The following is a 20,934-nucleotide window of genomic DNA, read 5'->3' as shown; positions in this document are numbered from 1 at the left end:
AGAGGAGCTGTGCCTAAATATGTGTTTTGATGGAACAGATATCAGTAGTGATTCCCCCAGAAGCAATTAACTCTTTTTTTTAAACACATCATAAAGTCCAAGTGCAGAGTCAGTCCCGGCAGAAAATCATGGCTACTACCACTCCCAGCAGGAGAAACAGCACGGAGGTTGTCCATTAACATTTCACTGTGGATGCCAAGCAGGACTCAGCAAGACAGATGAAGTTTCATGTACCACAGAAATGACAATACCACTGCACTTATTGTTCTGCACACTTCCAGATTTGGTCCATACAATCATCCCCTGGTGATAGTGGGGACTGAGTAGAGGAAGGGGAGAAAAGCCACAACCAATTGTACAGCCAGAAAGCGAGAGCTCTCCAGACCTACCAGGTCAGTCCTTCATCATCCTCTCTCACTTGGCAAAGAGGCAATAGCTATATTGCAAAGGTGAGACAAGGGAATCAAGGAAATGGATGCACACATTATCCCAGGAATGCCCTTGCTTCCTGGGTTCCCATATGTTAGACAACAGATTTAGGCTCTTAGTCTGGTACATACTATCCCTATTTATTAATATCCTGTGCAAATACCTCTGCTACCAGGCTGTGCTCCCCCATGCTACAGACCTCTTCTTCTGCTGTCAAAATCTCTTCTATATCACATCTACACAATCTTTTATATTCATACAATGTCTGTGAGACAGGTTACCACAAATGAATTGGTATTGCAACGCAGTTTATTACTCATTTGTTACTTAAGGAAGAAAGGTTATTTTCTCTATTTCAATTTATCATACTTCTGTAAATTTTAAAATAATGACTGTGAGGGAGGAGGAAGCTGACCTCTCTATAGCCAGTATGCTGACTGGATGATCAAAACTGTCCTGGACTATAAGCAAGAAGACAGAGTTTCCAACCTCCTCTTGAGAGATGAACAAAAGTGTTTGTTTGCCTTTAGTCTTGGGCATATTGCATAATATTCCAAAGCCATCAGGCACAATGAAGCAACCAACTGGCTCAATCATGGTGAGAGTCTCTCCTTCCCATCCTGCTTTGGACAGGACAGAACTATCTTTCAGAGCAAGGACTTGATCCCCACGGAGCAAACATATGAAATAGCCACAGGGGTGCCATGTTTTCTTTTTCTTCTCTCTTTCTCTGAAGAATTAGTAATCCAAATTAAAAGCATGCCAATAAATTAGGAAATGCAAACATATGCTTTAACCAAATAGCCTGCTGTCAAGACTAACTACAAAGAATGCAAGTCATTGTTTGGCTCCCCAGTTGGGCCTGATTCTGAGATGGGATCTCAAATTTATTTTGGCTTTTAACAGATCAACATTGGTGGGACAGTTGTATGCAACATGTGCCCTGTAGAGCTAAATGAATACATCACATGTGGGATTCGTCCCACTCGCCTCTTTGGAGACAGAGTGAAGATCCTCTCTATGAAGTCTGAGAGAAATCCTAACATGATCTCACAGGATACAAACCTTAGTAACAATGGAAATAAAAGCTCTTTGTTCAGCACCACATGAATGTGATAAAGCAGAAAGGAGGGGGTAAGAGGGGAATTCAAAGTTTTTTAATAACCAACAAACAAAGCAAACTCCCAGCTCTTTGTGGGTTGTCTTTTTCCCTGAAAGTCAACTAAACTACTTACTGATAGCTTCTCAGGTATATCCAGAAAAATCCACCTTTGACAGACTTCAGCCTAACTATCTTCTAGCTGCTAAGCTAAGCAGACATGTAGGTTAAGATGCAGATGAGAAATGACCATTATTTACTACTATTTTATTATTAATCTCAAACAAGAATCAACAGCCATCTGGACTGATGTTGTTTTCCCACAGCACTGCTGATGTTGCTTTTTTCTATTCTTAGCTCAACATAGGCATAGATGATAGCGAGGGATCTCGCTGTGTGCAAGCACAAAGCCATGGTTAATTTATCCCACAGAGGAAATCATGCTGTGCTCTCAGACAGCTCCAGACATGGATCCTGTCTCAGACTGAGAAACCAGAAACTCTCAACTCTCAATGACTGCTGTGGCACAGATTCTTTCTAAAAGAAAAACTTACAGTAGTTGCAATGAAACAAATTTACTTCTTTCAGTTGCCGTAGCAAGTTTAATGATTCAATTTTTCTTACCAAACCTCCTTCTCGTTAAAATAATGTAACTCTCACCTATTTCTCTGCCAGACGTAAAGAGAAAAGCACCATCTTCAGCCTCTAGATAAAGTACAAGCACTTTCTTCTAGAGATAATTTATTTTTAACTCTTCAATTTAACACAACACTGCTGTTACATGAGGTCTGATTCACAGAGTGCTACATCATGAATACATATAGTGTAGCTTCCAAAGATCATTTCTCCAAACTGTGTGGAGAAGGGTCCCAGAAGCCTGCATTATTAAACAATAAATATTCATGTTTCAAAGGAATCCTCAATCTACTGCTAGACCACCAGGGAAAGAACATTTCTATGACCTGCAGTAGTCCAGCTCTCATGATTTGCTAGAGCCAAAGAAAACTCAGGTCTTAACAACCAGAAAACAAACCTCACTGAGGTCCCTCTGAACCAACAGGCAAGACTCACTGGGGTCCTCTCATAAGTTTTCCTTGTCCAAACAATAATGCCATGGAAAACAACATCCTGTTCTGCAAGCACTAGGCAGTTGTTCAGGGAGCTGTGCTCAGGGGGATTGTGTAGCTGCATCTGGTGGAAAGAGAGTCAAACTCCTCCAAATAAACAGGGGAGCTGTGTTGCCCTATTTCACACAGCACTAGTAAGTGTGAGTGGTGACTCTCCCAGTGCAGACAGAACAAAACCTCCAAAGACTCTTCCTGAATAAGATCTCACTCCCACTGTGACCCTATGGGTGTCTCAGCCCACATAATGAATTTCAACAAGCATTTTAGGTCTAGACTATCTAGATCATTCCAACATGTTACTCCACAACTTATAAATTCCACTACACTTTCTCTCACAGAAATTTCCTTAACTACATTTGTGTCCTACTGGGAGAAGGTAGTGTCTGTTTAAAGCTGGCCTTGGCTTCAGAAGGACACGTGGAGGAAGGTAATCTGAAAGACTGCAAGTGGATCAGCAAAATTTCTGTGAGGATACTATAATCTCAGTTAAATCTGCCTTTATTTAGTGCATTTTACATGTGTCACAAAAGTATAAACCCAAATGTTTAATGCACTTAGGATAATCCACCTTAAAATTTTATTCAACCTAATTCACTTTCAATTCCTCATCTAGGTAAAACCAGAAATGAGTTACATTTCCACATAACTTAAAGGGCAGCACAATATGCCCAAAATGTGCACAGATGTACATGGTTTATCACAGAACAGCATCAAACTTGCTACAGAATACAGCATATACATTGTTGTCCGTAAGGCAGCACAGCTATTCTATCCTGTCTTTAGGACAAATTAACACCCTTACGTCAATATTGGCATCACTCTGCTGAATCCTGTCTTCTCAAAGGAAGCAAACTGTTTCCTGCCTCATGCATAACATACATACAGAGGTGCTTGGGTTTTCCCTGTCTACCTCATATTGTGACCATGATATTTCATAGCAGTGTTTCATCCTCAACATTTGGAGAGATCACGAGCCAACTACTCTTCTTGATTTTGAAGGCAGCTTCCTGCTTTGTAGAACTGGGACCTTACAGAAGACATGAATTAAGAAGACACAAAAATTTGGGGAACATTCATTTTGACCCCAAATTTTACAGACTGTCTCAAGGTGTCTGATTCATAATGTCTGGCGAAATACCAGCAGGAGCATCACAACAGAGCGTCAAAACAATGTTAGGTAATCTTTGAAGCCAACAGTGTAATTCTAAATCAACATGTCAGGAAGCCTCCAGGTCTTGATTTTATGTCATTTTCAAATGCATCACTAAAGGCTGCTCAAAGAATGAAGGTTTGTTAACATGCGCTTTGTTCTATGTCCAGTCTTTTCAGCAGAAAAGTTCAGCAAGCATAGTTCTTGCCCTTTTTTCTCTGCCTTTTCCCCACCCCTTTTCTGATAGTTTTGCTTTTTAGTTTTGTCTCTAATTGGCTATTTATCATCCATTTCAGCATGAGACTCTCCTGGCTTTTTCATCAAGATGTTTCCTGCAATGGATGAGCAGTTGGAATACTAAGAATATTATCCAGATGAAAACAGCTAGCAGACTCTATGGTTCCTGAAGTACCAGGCATTAAACCAGAAGGAAACACTCAGATGATGTGGTTGGGTGTAGAATAACACTGCTGGGAACTGGCAGCAAGTTACTGTTCAACACCTGGGTCTGAACATGCACAAATCATGGCGCACTGTCAAGGTGGAGCTTTCATTGGGAGCCATCTCTGCAAGCATGTATACAGAACAAGAAAAATAAGATGACAGCTTTGCCTTCGGTAGTATTTCTGCTAAGCAAGTAAACTGCCTTTGCTTTCAAACATTCACAATTCTAGAAAAACCAGGGGGAAAACCTCTCCTTTGTCTGCTACACTGCCTGGATAGAGAATTCTTTCAGGTTATAAACATTTGTGCAGCATCTGCAATCCCCACCCTGGAAATGGCTCTTTAGCATTCCTTACAGAATATACTTTACACTGCAGAATACAAAGCATTTAAGACACCATTTTTCAAAATGCACTTTCTGTGGTTCTCATATTTAAAAGGACAGCCCCGAAAACATGAGTTTGTGGCAGCTGGAGAGAGAGCCAGTTGACATATGTCTGAGAAGGATGAACTGCAATCTTCACTTCAGACTGCTGGCCACAAGCTGACACCATTACCGAATGTCAGCATTATCGTCTCCTTCCCTGATGGTCCTTTATGTGAGAGCACCTGGCTCATATGCCTCTTTCAATCCCCAGTTCTTTCTCTATGTGCCAGAAATCACCATTGTTATCTGATATTCCAAACACATTCCCTCTTTTCCTGTTCTACATAAGCCCCTCTGTAACATGATGGCTGTGACTGCTCCATTGTGGGGGAACTGAGAATGCCAAAGCACCTACAGAGAATTGAAATCAGACATCAAAAATCCATCAGCCCAGCTTTAATGTCAGAGCAACCAATCAACTTTGGGGCACCTGCACCAGCTCCCACTTTCCAGTCTCTTGTACCACAGATGATTCAGAGGCATTGCCACGGAAGTCCATGAGTTTTAAGGAAAAAGAAAGAAACTAATGAAGTTAGTATTTCTTCAGTTTTTTGCAATTAGTCTGCATGAGTGAGACTTGTGATAGAAACAGGACAAGTCAATAATGCAGCTTGGGGCTTTCCTTTTCATAGCAACAGGAAGAATTAGAGTATGACATTGCAACTCCTCATCCTGATCATTCTTAGGAGCAGTTGTGCTTGCATGAGGAGCCAGCAGCGCTTATGCAGTGGGACTACCTGCAAAAAAACAGCTGTCCTGGGAAGACACTTGGTCAAAACCCCTTGAGGGCACAGCCAACCTCTGTGAACTGCTTAGGTTCATACTGCTCAGCTGACTCCTCAGTAAGAGTAAAATGAAAAATTGTAGTACTAGGCTATTAAGACAAATTATCACAGTTTACTCAAAGAAGGCCAAAGATGACAAAGGGAAAGGATCCCTAAAAGCTTCATTAAAAATGCCATTGTATTCTTATTATATGATTAAGTTAGAACTGCCTACTAAACTTCAGCCTGTGGTAAATAACGTACCAATCAAGGTTTCAACACTATTCACCCTTTTCCCCCCTTTTCTTTTCAAATGCTCCTGGTTAATTTTGCACAAACAAGAAAATAGGAACAGCATAGAAAGGCAAGAATAGCTTGTGAGTAAAACCAGATGAAGACTGACATATTTACATAGTGTAATGACTTCACTATTAATTCAAACAAACCCAGACCCCAATTCTCAGAAGAGAGAGTGAGCACATGCAGTCCAGGAGGCAAGAACAGGGTGGCTTCAGACTACATTTATGTCTGCAGCCCCTGAGTTAGGAGAGATTGCTCTTAGTTTCAGTCTGCAATAGTCTCTGGGGGACTATCTTTTATTCCAGACACTGTACTCTGACTACACCCTCTCCTCAATCTTATGGGCCCCTTTCCATTTTCAAGCAAGACTTCCTTCAGTGCTAGGGACCATAACACAAAAAAGACAGAACAATAGGATTTCAGAAAATATCTAATTTGTAGGAAAAAAACCCACACCTAATCTGAGAGAAAGGAAAGAAAAAAGAGAGAGGAAAGAAAGAAGAAGAATGCTACAAAATTTCTGAATCAAGCCAAAATGGACATTGTCCTATTCTAGTCATTGGCAGCAAGGAATTACCTAGAATTCTGGCATTTAACATAGAATAAGGTCTAAATCTGTTCTCCACCCTCAAAATAAACTGTTCTGCTGCTGAGACATGCATTTATCCTCTTCCCTGCTACCTTTTATCCTATCTTCTGAACTTATGTTTTCAAGTACCCTCTTCTTGTCTGAAAATAATATTCTTTATGTGGAATTACCGAATCTCTTTTGTTCCTAGATGTCTTGGACGTTGGTCAACAAAAAGTCATTAAAAAGTTTAATCCCCTATGTTTGGCACTACATCAGACTAAGAGCAATTTCTTTGTAACAGCTTTTGGAATAAATAAGCATTAAGGGGCAGGGGGTGATTTTTCCTTATACTGGTCACCCACACTTTATAGTGGGTGGCCCTTTCGTTTATCCTATTACTATATTTCCACTTCTAAAGCTAAGCCAGATGCAGAAACCTGATACTACTTTTTAGTCCTCGCAACTTTATTGTAGTGAAAACTTCCCTGTATATCTGATTCTTGTTAGGAAAGGCAAAGAAGCAGCAACCATGGTAATATTGCACCACCTTCTTGACAACTTCTATTCTGCATGAGCTGCATTCCCCAGGGTACTGCACGCTTTGTTAGCAGGCATTTTTCACATTTATATGCCCTGTATTGCAAACACAGAGTCATCCTATATCTGAACTCCTCTTGTTGGCATTGTTACCTTGCCCAGAGGTAGCATCTAGGTGATATGCTTTCTTAAAATTGCACATGATCAGTTCTTTACCTGCTAGATAAAACAAAACCAACAAGGGCAGAAAAGATTTCAAGTATTTTACTTCATTGGTTTTGTCTGCCTTTTTCTTTATTTTAAGCAGAGGGACCCAAGCTAGTGAGGTATAAATGGCTTTAACTGGATAACGGTTTCTTTTTTTCTGAATTTGTACCTTTTTTCAGATGTGCTAAATGCAAGCAATAGCGACTGTAACAATTCTCTCCTTTACAGAGAGACACAAACACAAATCAAGATGGCCACATTTACCAGCCAAATAGGAAAAAATGTATCCTACTTTCCAGTGATATCCATGGAAGCATATTTTAGAGAAATAACTTGATTTTTTTAAAGTATATTTTACAGACAAGCTTAGTCTGTTTAACGACTGGCAAAAATCTTTTAGAGTATGGCTATGTGCAGAGTTCTCCTTAAACTTCATGCTGAAACCAAACATTGACCATGGCTATGTGATTATAACAAAAGAAGATTTCCTTCCTACTTTTTACTACAGTGCTTGCTGGAAGATATGGAGATATGACTTATTTTTTCTCTATACTTCACATGACATTAAGAGGGAAAAAAATAATTTTAATTAGACAGATAAAAATATTTATAACTAAGTCTCAGGTTAGAGTAGTAGTGAATTAGCAGTAGTGAAATTATTCAGATGCTTGATATTATTCACATGTTTATATTTCTGATAAGGTATGCATGTTTGTAAAAGTTTACTGTACACAAAGTGTGATTCACCTATTGGGCAACAGATTATTTTCCTACATGACAAGGAGGCAGAAAAAGACTAGACTGACATTAATTAAAATACTTCATCACAGAGAAGTAATGGTGGTTTTCCTTAGTCATGAGAAGGGTATTTCCCAAGTCAAGCAATTCCCTTTCAGTTTCCTGCTCTTCTAAATCTCCAGGAGACAGGACTGCTCAGAATACATTGGAATTAAAACAACAAGACAGCACATTTCCCTTTGGGCCGTTTCTTTAGCTCTGATGAACACTTGACCCTGAGGATCTCTCTCCACCTGCACTGAACCAGCTCTTACATCAGTGGTGGTTACGCACCTGCTCTGCTGAAAGAGCTGCAAAACCCACTAGGCAGCTCTTTGCATACCCAAGTGACTACATTCACCTGAGTGTTTACATGTTTTGTGAAAAAACATGGGGGGAAAAATCCCCAAAACAAAACAGGAAATTCCCCTTTTTCCACAGACCACTCATTCTCAAAACAGGCACAATTCTCATTGTCTTAAGAAGTTTCTCTCAAGTAGGAAAATCAGCCCATAAAGTAATTAAGTTCCACTGTTTAAGTTAGAGTGTTTTTTAAATCAAGTGGATTTTCCTTGAAACCAACTCAGAGGTTCATGTGAGATAAGAGCAACCAGCACTTTGCCTCCTCAGAGCATCTCACTAAACTGAGGCACTGGGGCACAGCCTTGCTGCTACTTTCTGCCTGAAAACCCATAATTGGTCATTTTGGTGCACTGTTCTCATTTTAATCAAAAGAGCCTCACTTAAGCATGCCACTTCAGGACTTGGTCTGAAGGCAAGTCAGTGCTTAACTTAAAGGGCTAACAGCCAGGAGACAATATATTTTAGAGAGGTAAAGTTTTTCAGTATAAATAAATGATCCGTCAAAATTCTTGATTTGAGAATGTCAGGCTATCTTCAGCTGCAACAACAGGATATATTAACTACTCAATACTTAGCTCAAGTTTTAGATAGCACATAGTGTACTAGCAAAGATTTAATCTAATGCAAGTATATTTGTCCAAGTTTATTCAATAAAAGCCTTTTTTTCCCCTCAGTCAAAGCAATGCAATAAGGCTGAAGCCTACAGGCAGACTGTGTGAAAGAGCATGAGCATGGATACTGAGAAGTCCCTCAGTAAAACATGTCATAAGTGTACTGTCCATCAGTTAGGCCCGTGTATACTCCAGAATATCTCTTGAACATAACATATAACTACATTGCTATTTTGATGGTTTTCTAACACATTCTGAGAGAATATAATAATTCTCCTCCAAAACATCCCTTTTCAAATATTTTCTTATTTTTCCTTCTCTTGTATTAACACGACTTACCATGCTTGATCATGAGATCAGGGAAAAAAAAAGTAAGAAGAACATCCTAGTGCAGTTAGTCCATTTTTCTTTAAACAGAGGACAAAGTTGGTCTACACACACACACCCTTGCAATCACTGACCTATTCCTCTGCTGTAGTTTTAAGTTTTCCTTATAAAACTTAGTGAAGGGAGATGGAAGGCACTGAAAAACACCAGCATTAGCAGCAGGGAAACAATTTGTCACACCACTAAGACCCAGCCATCTGTAGAGCGATGGCCAGTAGGGAGTGCACGCTAAGAGCAAAATACAAATGCCTGGATCCTCCCCAGCACCTCTTTCAGCTATTTATACAAACATTTGCTGACTTTCTTTCCTCATTTTTTTTTCAGTGTCAGCTGCTTTTTACTCACAGCTAAGCCACAGTTGTTTATAATACACCAAAAATCAAAGTTAATGATCTTAGAGTCTTCAAGTCAAAGTACATCTGGTCTAGAAACAAGGCTATGTCTTAGGCCCAACTTCCATGTAAATACACACACATCTAAATGGAAAAACACCCTGTGTGTTACAGATCTGCTGAGGAACGTGCAGTAGTACCCTTATCATTCCTATCGAGTGTAACTCAAGAAAGACTTTTGAGAAGTTCAAAAGAAAAGCAGCAAGCTGTGGTTTAAATGAGACCCATTAGGCAGAACTCTGCCCATGACTCTCCCAGATCACTGTTTTTATTAGCAAGCTACATGAATAAAAGTAAAGCTATTAATAATAAGCTGGGTGCAGGCACCCATCCTGCCAGAGAGCTTTCAGATGTTGAAACCAGCACTGCTGTTATCTGCTCTGTCAGAAAAAACCTGATGTAAACACGCGGAAATTTTGTGTCTGCCAACAAAGAGGCTTTCCCAGCCAAAATCAGAATGAAGTTTTAAAGTTATTTGGTAAATCAAAAGGCTAAAAAGCCATGATCTTGTAATCTCTCCCTAATGTGAGTAGTCCTCACAGTGATCACATGGTTTCACTGAGCTTTACAATAGATTTACTCATAACAGACTTAGCTCATGAGAAAATATTTAAGAGCTGGTCATCAATATATAATAGAAGAAAAATTATGAAATGTAAATTTTCTGCTGGTTGGAAGCATTCACTTTTAGTTATTTTAAAACAGCTTGGACACACTTTTGAAAAGAGATATAGAAATGCTTTGTTTTGATCACAGAAAAGCTAAGATCAGTCTATCAATTTTTCTGAAACTCCACATCCACTCATCTATGTACTGAGTAATGTCATGGTCTGCCAATGTCCCTCAAAATCCATTTGGTACATCTGAAATGAAACTCTTACAAAGCTTAAATAATCTGATTTGCAGACAAACCTAGTCCCTGAATATATGTCATTAGAGCAGTACTTCATTCAGAAAAAAGCAGCTATAGAGCACTCCATAAATCTACTTCTGCTTCCTCTGTGCAAAACCTCAGTTTCAGAGTTAAGATTCCAGTCCAATACTACAGAACAAACACATCTGAGAGAATAAACCTGATCAAAGGCTTAATCCCAAGTCTTTCTCCATTGGTAATTATGGCTGAGACAGTACTTCCATTTAGGCTGCCTCATACAGCCACCAAACCTACTCCACAAAAATGAATTTAAGTAGTTAAAAAGCATCCCACACATGTGACCCCATTCATTCTGATGGGATTGCTGATTGAAGGGACTGTTCTCCCAAGCATGAACACAGCAAAGAAACACTGCAAATAACACCTCATCTCCCCAAAGGTGCAAGAAGTGGGTAAAGTCACCCTTAATTTTCTGCCATTCAATTAACTGCTGAGCCTTATTTGCAAAAATCAGGAAGTAACATGCCTCAAAAAGTATGTTATCTCAAAAAACTTTTTGCTCAAGAGTTTGCAAGAAGCAGGGCTATTGAAAGGCTACCAACAGTCTGACACAGATTCTCAGAGAAAAATCACCAAGTAACACAAGCAGGAAAACACTTCTTATAAAAAAAAAAAAAAAACAAACCAACCACACCCGCTTTTTTTAGAATGGTCTTGGGAATAAGATATTAGCAAAAGCAAAAACAGTAACAAGAAGTGCTATATTGATATATAAATTGATATATTGATACAATTTAGAGGCTGATCTGCACCCAAAACCAGGACTGGTGAGTACCCTGAGCAGGCCAGGCTATCACAGGCTCTGTGTGAATGCTGGTGTGTTCAGGATTCCAGGGGAGGGAGACATACACAGGCGCCCATGCTTGAAAAATGCACTGCCCACATGCACATGCTAACACCTGTTAGAAAAGCAGTGATGAGTTCATTTTAAACATTCCTTCACTCTAGACATATGTCACATGACTATATAGCAGAGATATAACATAGGACCATACTGGTGTATGGTAAATGATACCAGAATATAACAAATAACTACTTAATTTGCAAGTATCATAACTGTGCTATATCTGCTTATAATTTTTTCTAATGAAGGGCAGTGGAGAAACCTTGGTTAGAGATGAGACCTGTACTGTTTTAAGCAAAGCTGAAATAGGAATTCAGTGCAAATGCCAAAAAAGTTCAAATCTAGCTCTATAGTAGATTTATAAAGAGATGAATGAAGTCCAAAGCCTTTTAGGATACGTCAACAAATCAAATTGAAAACACAGCGATTCCAACAAGCAATCTGTATGTACTTACACATTGCATATTGGTATACCTGCCGTGGAAGAATTTGGTTTAGCTATCCTAGTTAGGAAACTCTTAATTTAAATTTTATTTGCTTCTCCTTTTTGAAAACAGCACACTATTTTCCTCTTTTTCTTTTATGGGCCACCAAATAACATGTGACCAAATGTACCTATTTAGTGAAAATGGGTTCCATTAGTATGTAATCTTATACTTGCATTGTTTTCTTCTGAAGGAAAATAATGGGGAACAGGTGGTGATGCTTAGCATCAGGCTCCTGTTTCTAGAATTACAATCTACTGGGAGCCACCAGCAACCTCTGAAAGCTGTCATAAGTGCTCGGAACTAGTAAGATCCAGAGCACACTCAATACATTAAAGCTTCTTTTTGAAAATTTAAGTAGGTGTGACAGGAGAAAACTGGCTGAAGGGTGCAGGGATTCTAACGTGTCCCTGCAAAGGGTCGTGATTTCCTTCTGCATCCCACAATAAATAACTCAAGCTGGCTTCCATTTCCACAGCAGAAATTAGACATTTAAAAAATTCAAATAGGTACCATATGCACTATAAACCTTTCTGGTTTAGCATTCAAATGCAGACTCATTCCAATTGTTGGAAAATATGGGATTTAAATTCTGCTAGAAGAACTTCAAACAGCTTTTCCTTTACACTTATTTATTCTTTTCTCAGTGCCACAAAAACAGCGGTGCCAATAAATATCTCCTTGATGTTGTTTGAAAACCTACTGGAGTCACACAGCATAAATAGTTTTATGCAGTGAGTCACAAAACCGCACATCAAATGAACACTTCTTTGTTTTATCAATCCCATCCTTACCTTACCAAGTAGGAAGTGGTTTACAAATAATTTGAAATAACTGAGTTTTCCAACGAGTTTTTGTGAAAAACGCAAGACAGAAAAACCAGCTAACAGATCTATCTATACAAACAAACAAGCATCATAGCCCTGTTTTAAAATGTGGCTCTGAAGCTGAGGGGTAGGAAAAAGACAACATATATTTGTAGGGCAGTTTCAACTGACATACAACTTTATAGAAACAAACCTTGAAGATGGACTGACATTCCTAACTACTGCTAGATGTCAGATATGCCAAGATGCACACTTACAAGAGGAAAGAATTAATGCAGGTTTGTCTTGTGCCATAGTGGTTTAAAATTATAGGAGTTAAAAGAATATAAAGTTATTTGCAGGGTCAGATTTGCTGTTTGTAGAAATTTGTAATTTCCCACTAATTCCCACAGGAAGATGACAAGTAGTACCAAGGAATCAGATTGTACTTGTACAATTCAGATTTCTTGCATAGTTATAGGAGATCAATGTTACAATGTTATTTTACTGTGGTTATTTTTGGGGGGGACCTTAGTCAAAGCAGTCCCTTCAAGCTGAAATTAGTTTATGCTTCAACAATGCTTCTTTAACCAAAGAAACACTAGCTTTGTGCTTCAAATGTCTTAATTAGTCTTTCCACCTGAAATCAGGTTGCTGAAGTAAGGGATAATGCTAAATTGTGCCATCAGATCCATCTTAAATCAGCTGTTTTCTGAATTTCCTTAACACAGTAAATATTTCCCCTCATTTATCACACCTATTAACATGAATCCAGACAGTAATCTTCTTTAGTATGTGCATAAACAGCAAAGTTCTTGACCAAAAGGCAATCACAAAATTATTACTATTGGTAATGAGCGAACCAGAAAAAGTGTACAGCCTGATCCCAGGAAAGGTTTAATCTCCAAGAGATAGAATAATTCTCATCCTGTTTGTGAACTGACTAAATTTAAACTTTGGAAAATAATACACATGAAACCACTTTATGCCATTTTCAAAGCAACCTGTTTTACAATAATTTTACTTTATTTTCAAACTCCAACCTTACCTTCAAAACTATTTAGAAAAGGAAATTTTCTATGCTTTGAGCATTAAATAGGATGGAATAATCAATTTTAAAATCATGAATAATTTAGTTTTCAAAAGACCTGATTTCAAAAAAAAGGAATGTTTTTCCCTAACAAGAACTGAAGGTTTTGGATCTTTATCAATATTTCTTGAACTTCTTTTATGGTGTTTTCCCTTTTCCTGACTAGAGATTGCAAAAGCAGTTCTAATAACAACACAATATCAGTAAAAAATCCCCCAGAAAATAAATTATAAACTTCCTGCTTAATTCACATGTGATAAATGGTCTTAGTATATATATATGCACATATGTACAGATATAGAAGTCATATTAAAATAATCAAATTAGCATATGCTATTACAGATAGATATTGTCTTTACTACACCACCCTTAAAATTATGTCCTTGGCTAAAATTTTTTAAGTATTTTAAAGTTAGAAATGCTTTACTTATGTTCTTAAAAACTTTTTCTGACTGATCACTTTCTAAATCAATTTAAGCAAAATTCACCTCAGCCTGAAGTACAAAGATACTGGATTCAGCTCTTCTAAGTATCACAAATTTACAACTATTGTATTGTTGAAATTTCTTTTCAATTCAGATGACTTCCACAGGTGGAAAAGAAACAGTGCAACTCAGGAAAAATTATATTTTTCAAGTTCTAATAGCTTTCAGTGATTTTTCTTTTCAGAAAAGAACCCTTGGATGTCAAATTCACATGGTTGCTTGAAGAGGCAGCTGAGTAAAAACACTGCATTTTGACAGGATAACTGGCCCTTAAGTCCTTACACTACTTTTCCTCCCTCCATCCTCAATAAGATACTACTACTACTAAAGAAAGCTCCATGGAAGAAGTGAATTCTTTTCCTTGCAAAATACAAGGCAGCAATGATTAATTTACCAAGAAACTACAATATTAGAGCAAAATATAAACATGGAACTATGTGTCTGACATTCCTAACAGACTAATTTTTGTTTGCCTTTCAGACATAATGATTTTACCATCTTTCTTCAAAGAACAGAAATCTACATTTTCAAAACAAAGTGTTGAAAGATGAACCTGTCCTGAATCATTCTGAACTAGCTGGTGGATGGTCCATATGCATTAATAAACTCACCATTTATAATTCAAGCGGGATAATGTTTCATGGTACCATGATTTCAAAAGTTTGCTGACAAAAAAACTGTTTAATTTTTGCCCAGACTGCATTTCCCCATAAGCAGAATACCAGTACCTTGTGGCAGCACACTTTGCAGACAAACTGCATTGTATCACATATGACACAGTTACTCACCCTTCTCGGTTTGTAGAGTCTGGATCCAATTTTCAAATGAAAGATCACTTTGCTGAACATTTATTTTTCCTGTGGAATTACTGTTTGGTGAATAGGCTGCTTTCAGCCTTGGGGGTTATTTATTTAGATTTTCATTCTCTTCAAAACGTTAGTGGAAAATGTTTGTCTGCTGGAGGGGTATCATATGCTTCTGATCTGAAGATTGACTGATTCCTACTGCGTAAAAAGTGAGTGAGCAAGTAGAAACACAGACAGAAGATTGAATGATCATTAAGTATCTAAATGAACTGGGAATTACAGTCCCAGTTTGAAAGGTCTGTCAGCTGAATCAAGTTCCAGTCTAATTCAGAGTCCTGGGAACCTAAATTTCTATACACTCAAAAGTTTAATATAATATCAGAAAGAGATGGATGAGAAAGCATGAAAGCTGAGAAGGATACAAAACGAATGCAGCATAACCTGCTGATTCAAGAGCAAATGCAGGTTCCCAAAACAAATAATCTTCTTTTCTGCAATAAATTATGACATTGTTCTGTTTAGAATCTTATCAATTGTGAAAAGAGTATATTTTTCACATTGTACAATTAAAAAGAAAAACCCAGATTCTTTTTATTCCAAGACTTTTTATGTTAGATATGCATCTTTAAAGATAAAAATATTCCAAGGCAAGTTTAGTACAACTACTCTTTAAAGGCATAATGACTTAAGCAGGATCATATTCAGCCTGTGTACTTCCTATTAAACTTTACAACATTTAACTTCTGTGTTTCTCTTCTCTAAAAATACTCCCCATTATGTAAATGTTTGGATTGGTCATCTATGTTATCAACTTCCAAACGTTTTTTTAGTTCCTTAAAATGTCTTTTTTTTTCTTTTTTTTTTTTTTTCAAAGAGGAGCATTTTACATGATGGGGAATTCAGATGGCATACACAGACAGGTTTTTGGAACCTGCGCCATAGAAATGGCGCATAACTGATGACTGAGCCAACCAAATATTATGCTTGAAGTCCAACCAACAAAGCATTGTAAATACTATTTTACACAGCCATTGAAAATGCTCTGCTCAGATAGCTAACACTCCATATGCACAAAAACAGCAGAATGAAAAAATACACACCATTAACTGAGATTTTTTTTTTTTTCACCAGCAAAAAAAGGTGTCAGAGATTTTAGCAAGCAGACAAGTTCAGGATAGCAAGTTCCTTTCCACATCTGCTTTAGAGAAGGGAGCAGACTGGACTTGGTCAAAAATTCATGTACTGCATTAGCCATAAATGCGTCAAGTATCTTCACATCAATCAACTGGTCACAAGCTGTCACACCTTGCTCTCAAGCACAGTGGAGAGGCAGCAGCTCTGCCAAGTTTTTAACTGAACCTGGATGGTTGGAATCCAAGTTTGAATGCCAAAGTATTTAAACATGTGTGTTAACCATGACTTTTAACTCTTTTAGAGTTTGCAGGTGGAAGAGAAGATCAAAGGAGGGTTTAAAAAAAATTTTTTTAATACTATTAATACCGATTAAGTCAGAAATGGTGACCAGAGACTGCTGCAAGGGGAAAACAACAGAGGGAACACAATATTTTGTGAACTCCAACTTTTGCCTGACAGAGAGAAGGATCTGGTGAAAGCAGGGAAAGACATGCACACAAACATACATATACCAGCACTTATAACACTGTGAATTCTATTTAGGCTCCTAAAATCCCTGGTCAAATTGTCTTCAAAGATAAAACAGGAGATTATTGGAGTTTGACTGTAATCCTGAGTTGCTCTTTGTCCTCAGCTTTTTGTATCTATTTGTAGACAGAGCCAACCAACCCTGTACTGCCTCAGCAACAGAATAGTTTCCATCAAAACCATAACAACTTTGGAAACATTAGACTTTTCAAAAATGTGAAGATACACAGTCCTGTGTATAATGACAATTTGCAAGGGAAGGATTTACTCAGTAGCAAAATTCTTGAGGAAATTAGAAAGAAAAGCAAAAAGGTTGCCCCCCCTCAAATCTTCATTCTGAGTAATGAATGACTTGAAAACCTTACCCTTTTTGGAAAGTATTTACTTCTGTAGTTGATTAAATTTCAGCAAAAATCTTTGTTAAAAACGTCTCCCCTGACTTGTGTATCCTACATACTTTGTAAATCTGTTCTAAGCCTCTTTGTCTCTTTCTTCTTCTTTTTTCCATTTCCTTTTCATTGCAGTCATGTTTTCCATTTGCTGCAGCAACCTCTTTGGACTATTCAACATTTTTGACTAAAAATGTGGATAACAAAGCCACACTGGCATTCATGGGAGTGTTAACACTGATGTCCATAGGCATTGAAGAGGATATGAAAATCAGTGCCCACAGGATTGGGTTCAGCTCAGTAGTTAAGTTTTTGCACAATATTTGTACATGCACATCCTAGCAGTACACAGAACACAAATGCTTACATTGAACCAGATGTGCCTAAGTTTCCTGATAAATTGAGGCAACAAGCTGGGCTACTTATGATACTGATTAAAAAATAAAGTTATTTTTATGTTGGTTAAAAATTATTAACTGCGTAAGTACATAAAAGTACTTACTAACCTATCAGAGAAAAGTGGCCAGGCCAGCATCCAGCTAGATGAAAATACTCAGAGGAATAAGATCATAGGCAAGCACAGGACTTCTCCCAGTTGCATTGTCCCAGCTTCAGCCAGCACTCACAACATCTGAGGCTGGAAGTTCAGTACCTACCAGTGCAATCTCTCCTCTCTGTGTCTGTCTCCTCTCCATCTGAGCAGTTCCCACATATGGCTCCCACAACATCATGTGGCAATGAGCTCCACAACATGAAAAAGTAGTTCCTGACTGTCTGATAATTTCACACTGTCTGCTCTTGGCTGTTCTTCTACAGCAAACATTGAATGATTGCTCCCCACTCACCTTCTTCTGACTCTTCACTACTTTATTTGTCTCCATCCTGTTCTCCTATAAGCATCCCTTTTCCATATTGGGTCTGTGCATTCTATTTACCTTCTGTATTTAAGCAGTTCTGGTGTTATGATCATCCCTGATATCCTCCTTCTCCACTTAATCCTGACTGTTTCTATATCTTTTAACAGTTACTCAGCACCACGAGATTAGAACCAGTTTAAAAAGTCTGTCTGGTGGTTCTTTTTCACTTCCCGATATTTCACTTGGATTTTATTTTTATGTGGTTTTAGTATTCAATTTTTGTCTCTCTGCTGGTGCTTCACTGTGAAAGATAACTAAATTGAATCTAAATTACAGGTTATCACTGTATGTGCCAAATTGCTATCACATGATGTCACATACCTTGTTTTACACGATTAGAAATGGAATTTTACCCATGGGATTTATCTCTCAGGTGGTCAGTATACTGGCATTTACTGTAACTCTTTAAGTGGTCCACTTAAATTTTTATTGTTGTGAATAAATTTTTTGTAGAAATTTCTGTGCTCATTTTCCAGAACATTTGCCAACAAGTTGAACAAAATCAGTCCTGAAAGATTAATGTGAAGCTTTGCTCATAGCTTCCCTGTACAGTGAAATGTGGCAGTAATCCTGCTTATTTTTTGATCAATTATCAGTTATTCTAATCAGTTATGAAATGGGTTATACCTTGGCAATTCCATTTCTATAAAGTTTTTGTACTTGAGCTATGGCTCCATTGCCACAAGTACTTGAAGAGAGAAGATGGAGTAATTTGATTTTGATCTGTCATTAGTCTGGTAAAAAAAATAAGTCTTTTTGAAAGAATAATTTTGATATTGTACTAGCAAATACAATTAAGGCTGTGTATTGAGAGTGTTTTCTGAGGTAGGCTGGGAAGCTTTAGCCTCACACATGTTGTCAGGACAGAAGAGCATGAGAGATTCTTTTGTTCTGAGAATATTGGAACATACAGTTAAAATGAACTTTAGAAGAGTCAAACATTCACAAAATGTGCTCTAGCAGCTACTCTTTAAATTGATTTCCCAACAATAGGGTCATTTAGGGCAGAAGGGGATCAAAAGTTAAAGCCGTGACCATTTTACTCACAAATGGTCAAAACATACAAGAACAAACACTTCCAGTGAAGTCAAGAGCATCAGGAGCAGCTGAGCTCCCTGTACTGCAGGGATAGAGACTGGCCTTATACCACTGACAGGGCATGAACTTTGTCCATGGCTGCTCTTGTCTGCTCAGACTATTCAGCAGTGTGGATCATCCTGCCTGAATTTCACCCCTGTGCCACCTCAGCATCCCATATGCATCTCCAGCTGTTGTCTCACAGAAACTCGCCTGCCCTTTTATCAAGGGGTAAAATTCAAATTTAAAGGTCTACATTGCAAAAGTAAAACAACAACCCCACAAAACAACTGGAACAAAAATTCCCATTCACACATACACACAAACTCTATAACTTCAGAACCAAATACTGACCAGCTGACAGAAGAAGCACTGGAGGTCAAACCAAGGAAAGAGAGAAAATCAAATACAGAAACTGTCAGTCTGTGTTGTGCAATGTTTTCACAGAATCAGCTAAATCTGAACTCATGAATTCCACTTCAGCTTCTGCTCCATCAGTCCTATATCCATGCTATCTGGGAAATGACTTAAACACAACTCTGGAGAACAGCATGGGACCGGTGCTTCCAAAAGGCCAGAGTCAATGAGTTCGCATATCAGAGACATGTGCCAGGGTAGCTGTCCCAGCTGCACAACACATGATGTGTCAACTGCTTTACATAGGGTGGGTCAGGAAGAGGCTCATTAAAGACAAGCACTACAGCTCTCCTTGCAACATATCTGCATCCTTGTCCAGCTTTACAGAAGAAAAAAGAAAAAGAAAAAGAAAAAGAAAAAGAAAAAGAAAAAGAAAAAGAAAAAGAAAAAGAAAAAGAAAAAGAAAAAAAGAAAGATGCTGGTTTAAGAAAAAAGTTACTCTGGATGAAGATGGTAACCCAGAGAGAAGCGCCAGTGTAACTGTGTCTGCTACATTAGCTATAATCTGTAACTGACCTTTTATATAATTACTTCATCATTGAGGGAACAGCATAAATTATTCTGTTTTAATTTTTCAGTAATAATAATTACAACAAATCGTTCTGATGACTGAATTTGGACTACCTTACATAGGTAATGATAGGGAAGAGAGGTCCTCATCTCTGAGCATTCCTTACACTGAGTCTCAGACAGAGAACTTTCTCTGAATTTCTCTTGTGCATGGAAAAGACCATGACCCCACTCCCTAAATGCATGCAGAACCTAATTCCCACTGAAAACATTCAGGGAGTTTGATACATTTCAGACTCATCCTGTTGGTAAACAGGGCCAAAGCTTTGAGACGGCTTTCTGTGCAGACATGTGTGGCACTTCTTGGAAAAGAAGGGCAATAAAGCAGCACATTTTGCAGAGCAAAGAGTTGAAGTGTAGTATTTCTGGGCAGCATGAACTTGTGTCTATGGCCAAATTTCTTTGGTGCATCTGCTGGAAAACAGTGCAGAAAGAGAATGAGTTACATCACTTTTGTTTGGGTACTGAATTGTCATCACCATTATGGATGCTCCCTTCAGTGTACCCGAAAGCTGTTCCAAACAAATTAAGATATCCTCACATGGCTGTTAAAGGAAGTAATGTGTTTTCTCTCATTTTAGTGATCCTTGACCATTCTGACCCTTTAACAGTAAAACAGACTTCAATCCTACCTAAATTAAAAGTGACAAGGGCACCTCGAATCTGGTACTCACACCCCACTATCACACCCGTTTGTGTCAATGTCAATGTTTCCATTGACTTCTAGTCATCTAAAACCCTTAAAACAGAGTTAAGGCAGTGCTATCCTCCTCACCTGTGTGTGTCCCTATTGGAAGAGCATTTTGTGGGTAACTCTCCAATACAAGAGCCTGACAGTAGATACACCCTCCATTGCCAAATGGCACC

At 38.2% G+C, this 20,934-nt stretch overlaps 1 protein-coding gene across 3 annotated transcripts in view; it reads right to left on the bottom strand.

Annotated features, from left to right (window-relative positions):
* Positions 1-20,934, bottom strand: part of DKK2 (dickkopf WNT signaling pathway inhibitor 2) — a 46,672-nt gene that overhangs the window by 9,638 nt on the left and 16,100 nt on the right. The gene's annotated exons all lie outside the window — the stretch shown is intronic.

This window comes from Zosterops lateralis, assembly GCF_965231275.1.
Source record: "Zosterops lateralis genome assembly, chromosome: 5".
In the NCBI taxonomy this organism is placed as follows: domain Eukaryota; kingdom Metazoa; phylum Chordata; class Aves; order Passeriformes; family Zosteropidae; genus Zosterops; species Zosterops lateralis.
This window is presented reverse-complemented; position numbering and strand designations above follow the sequence as displayed.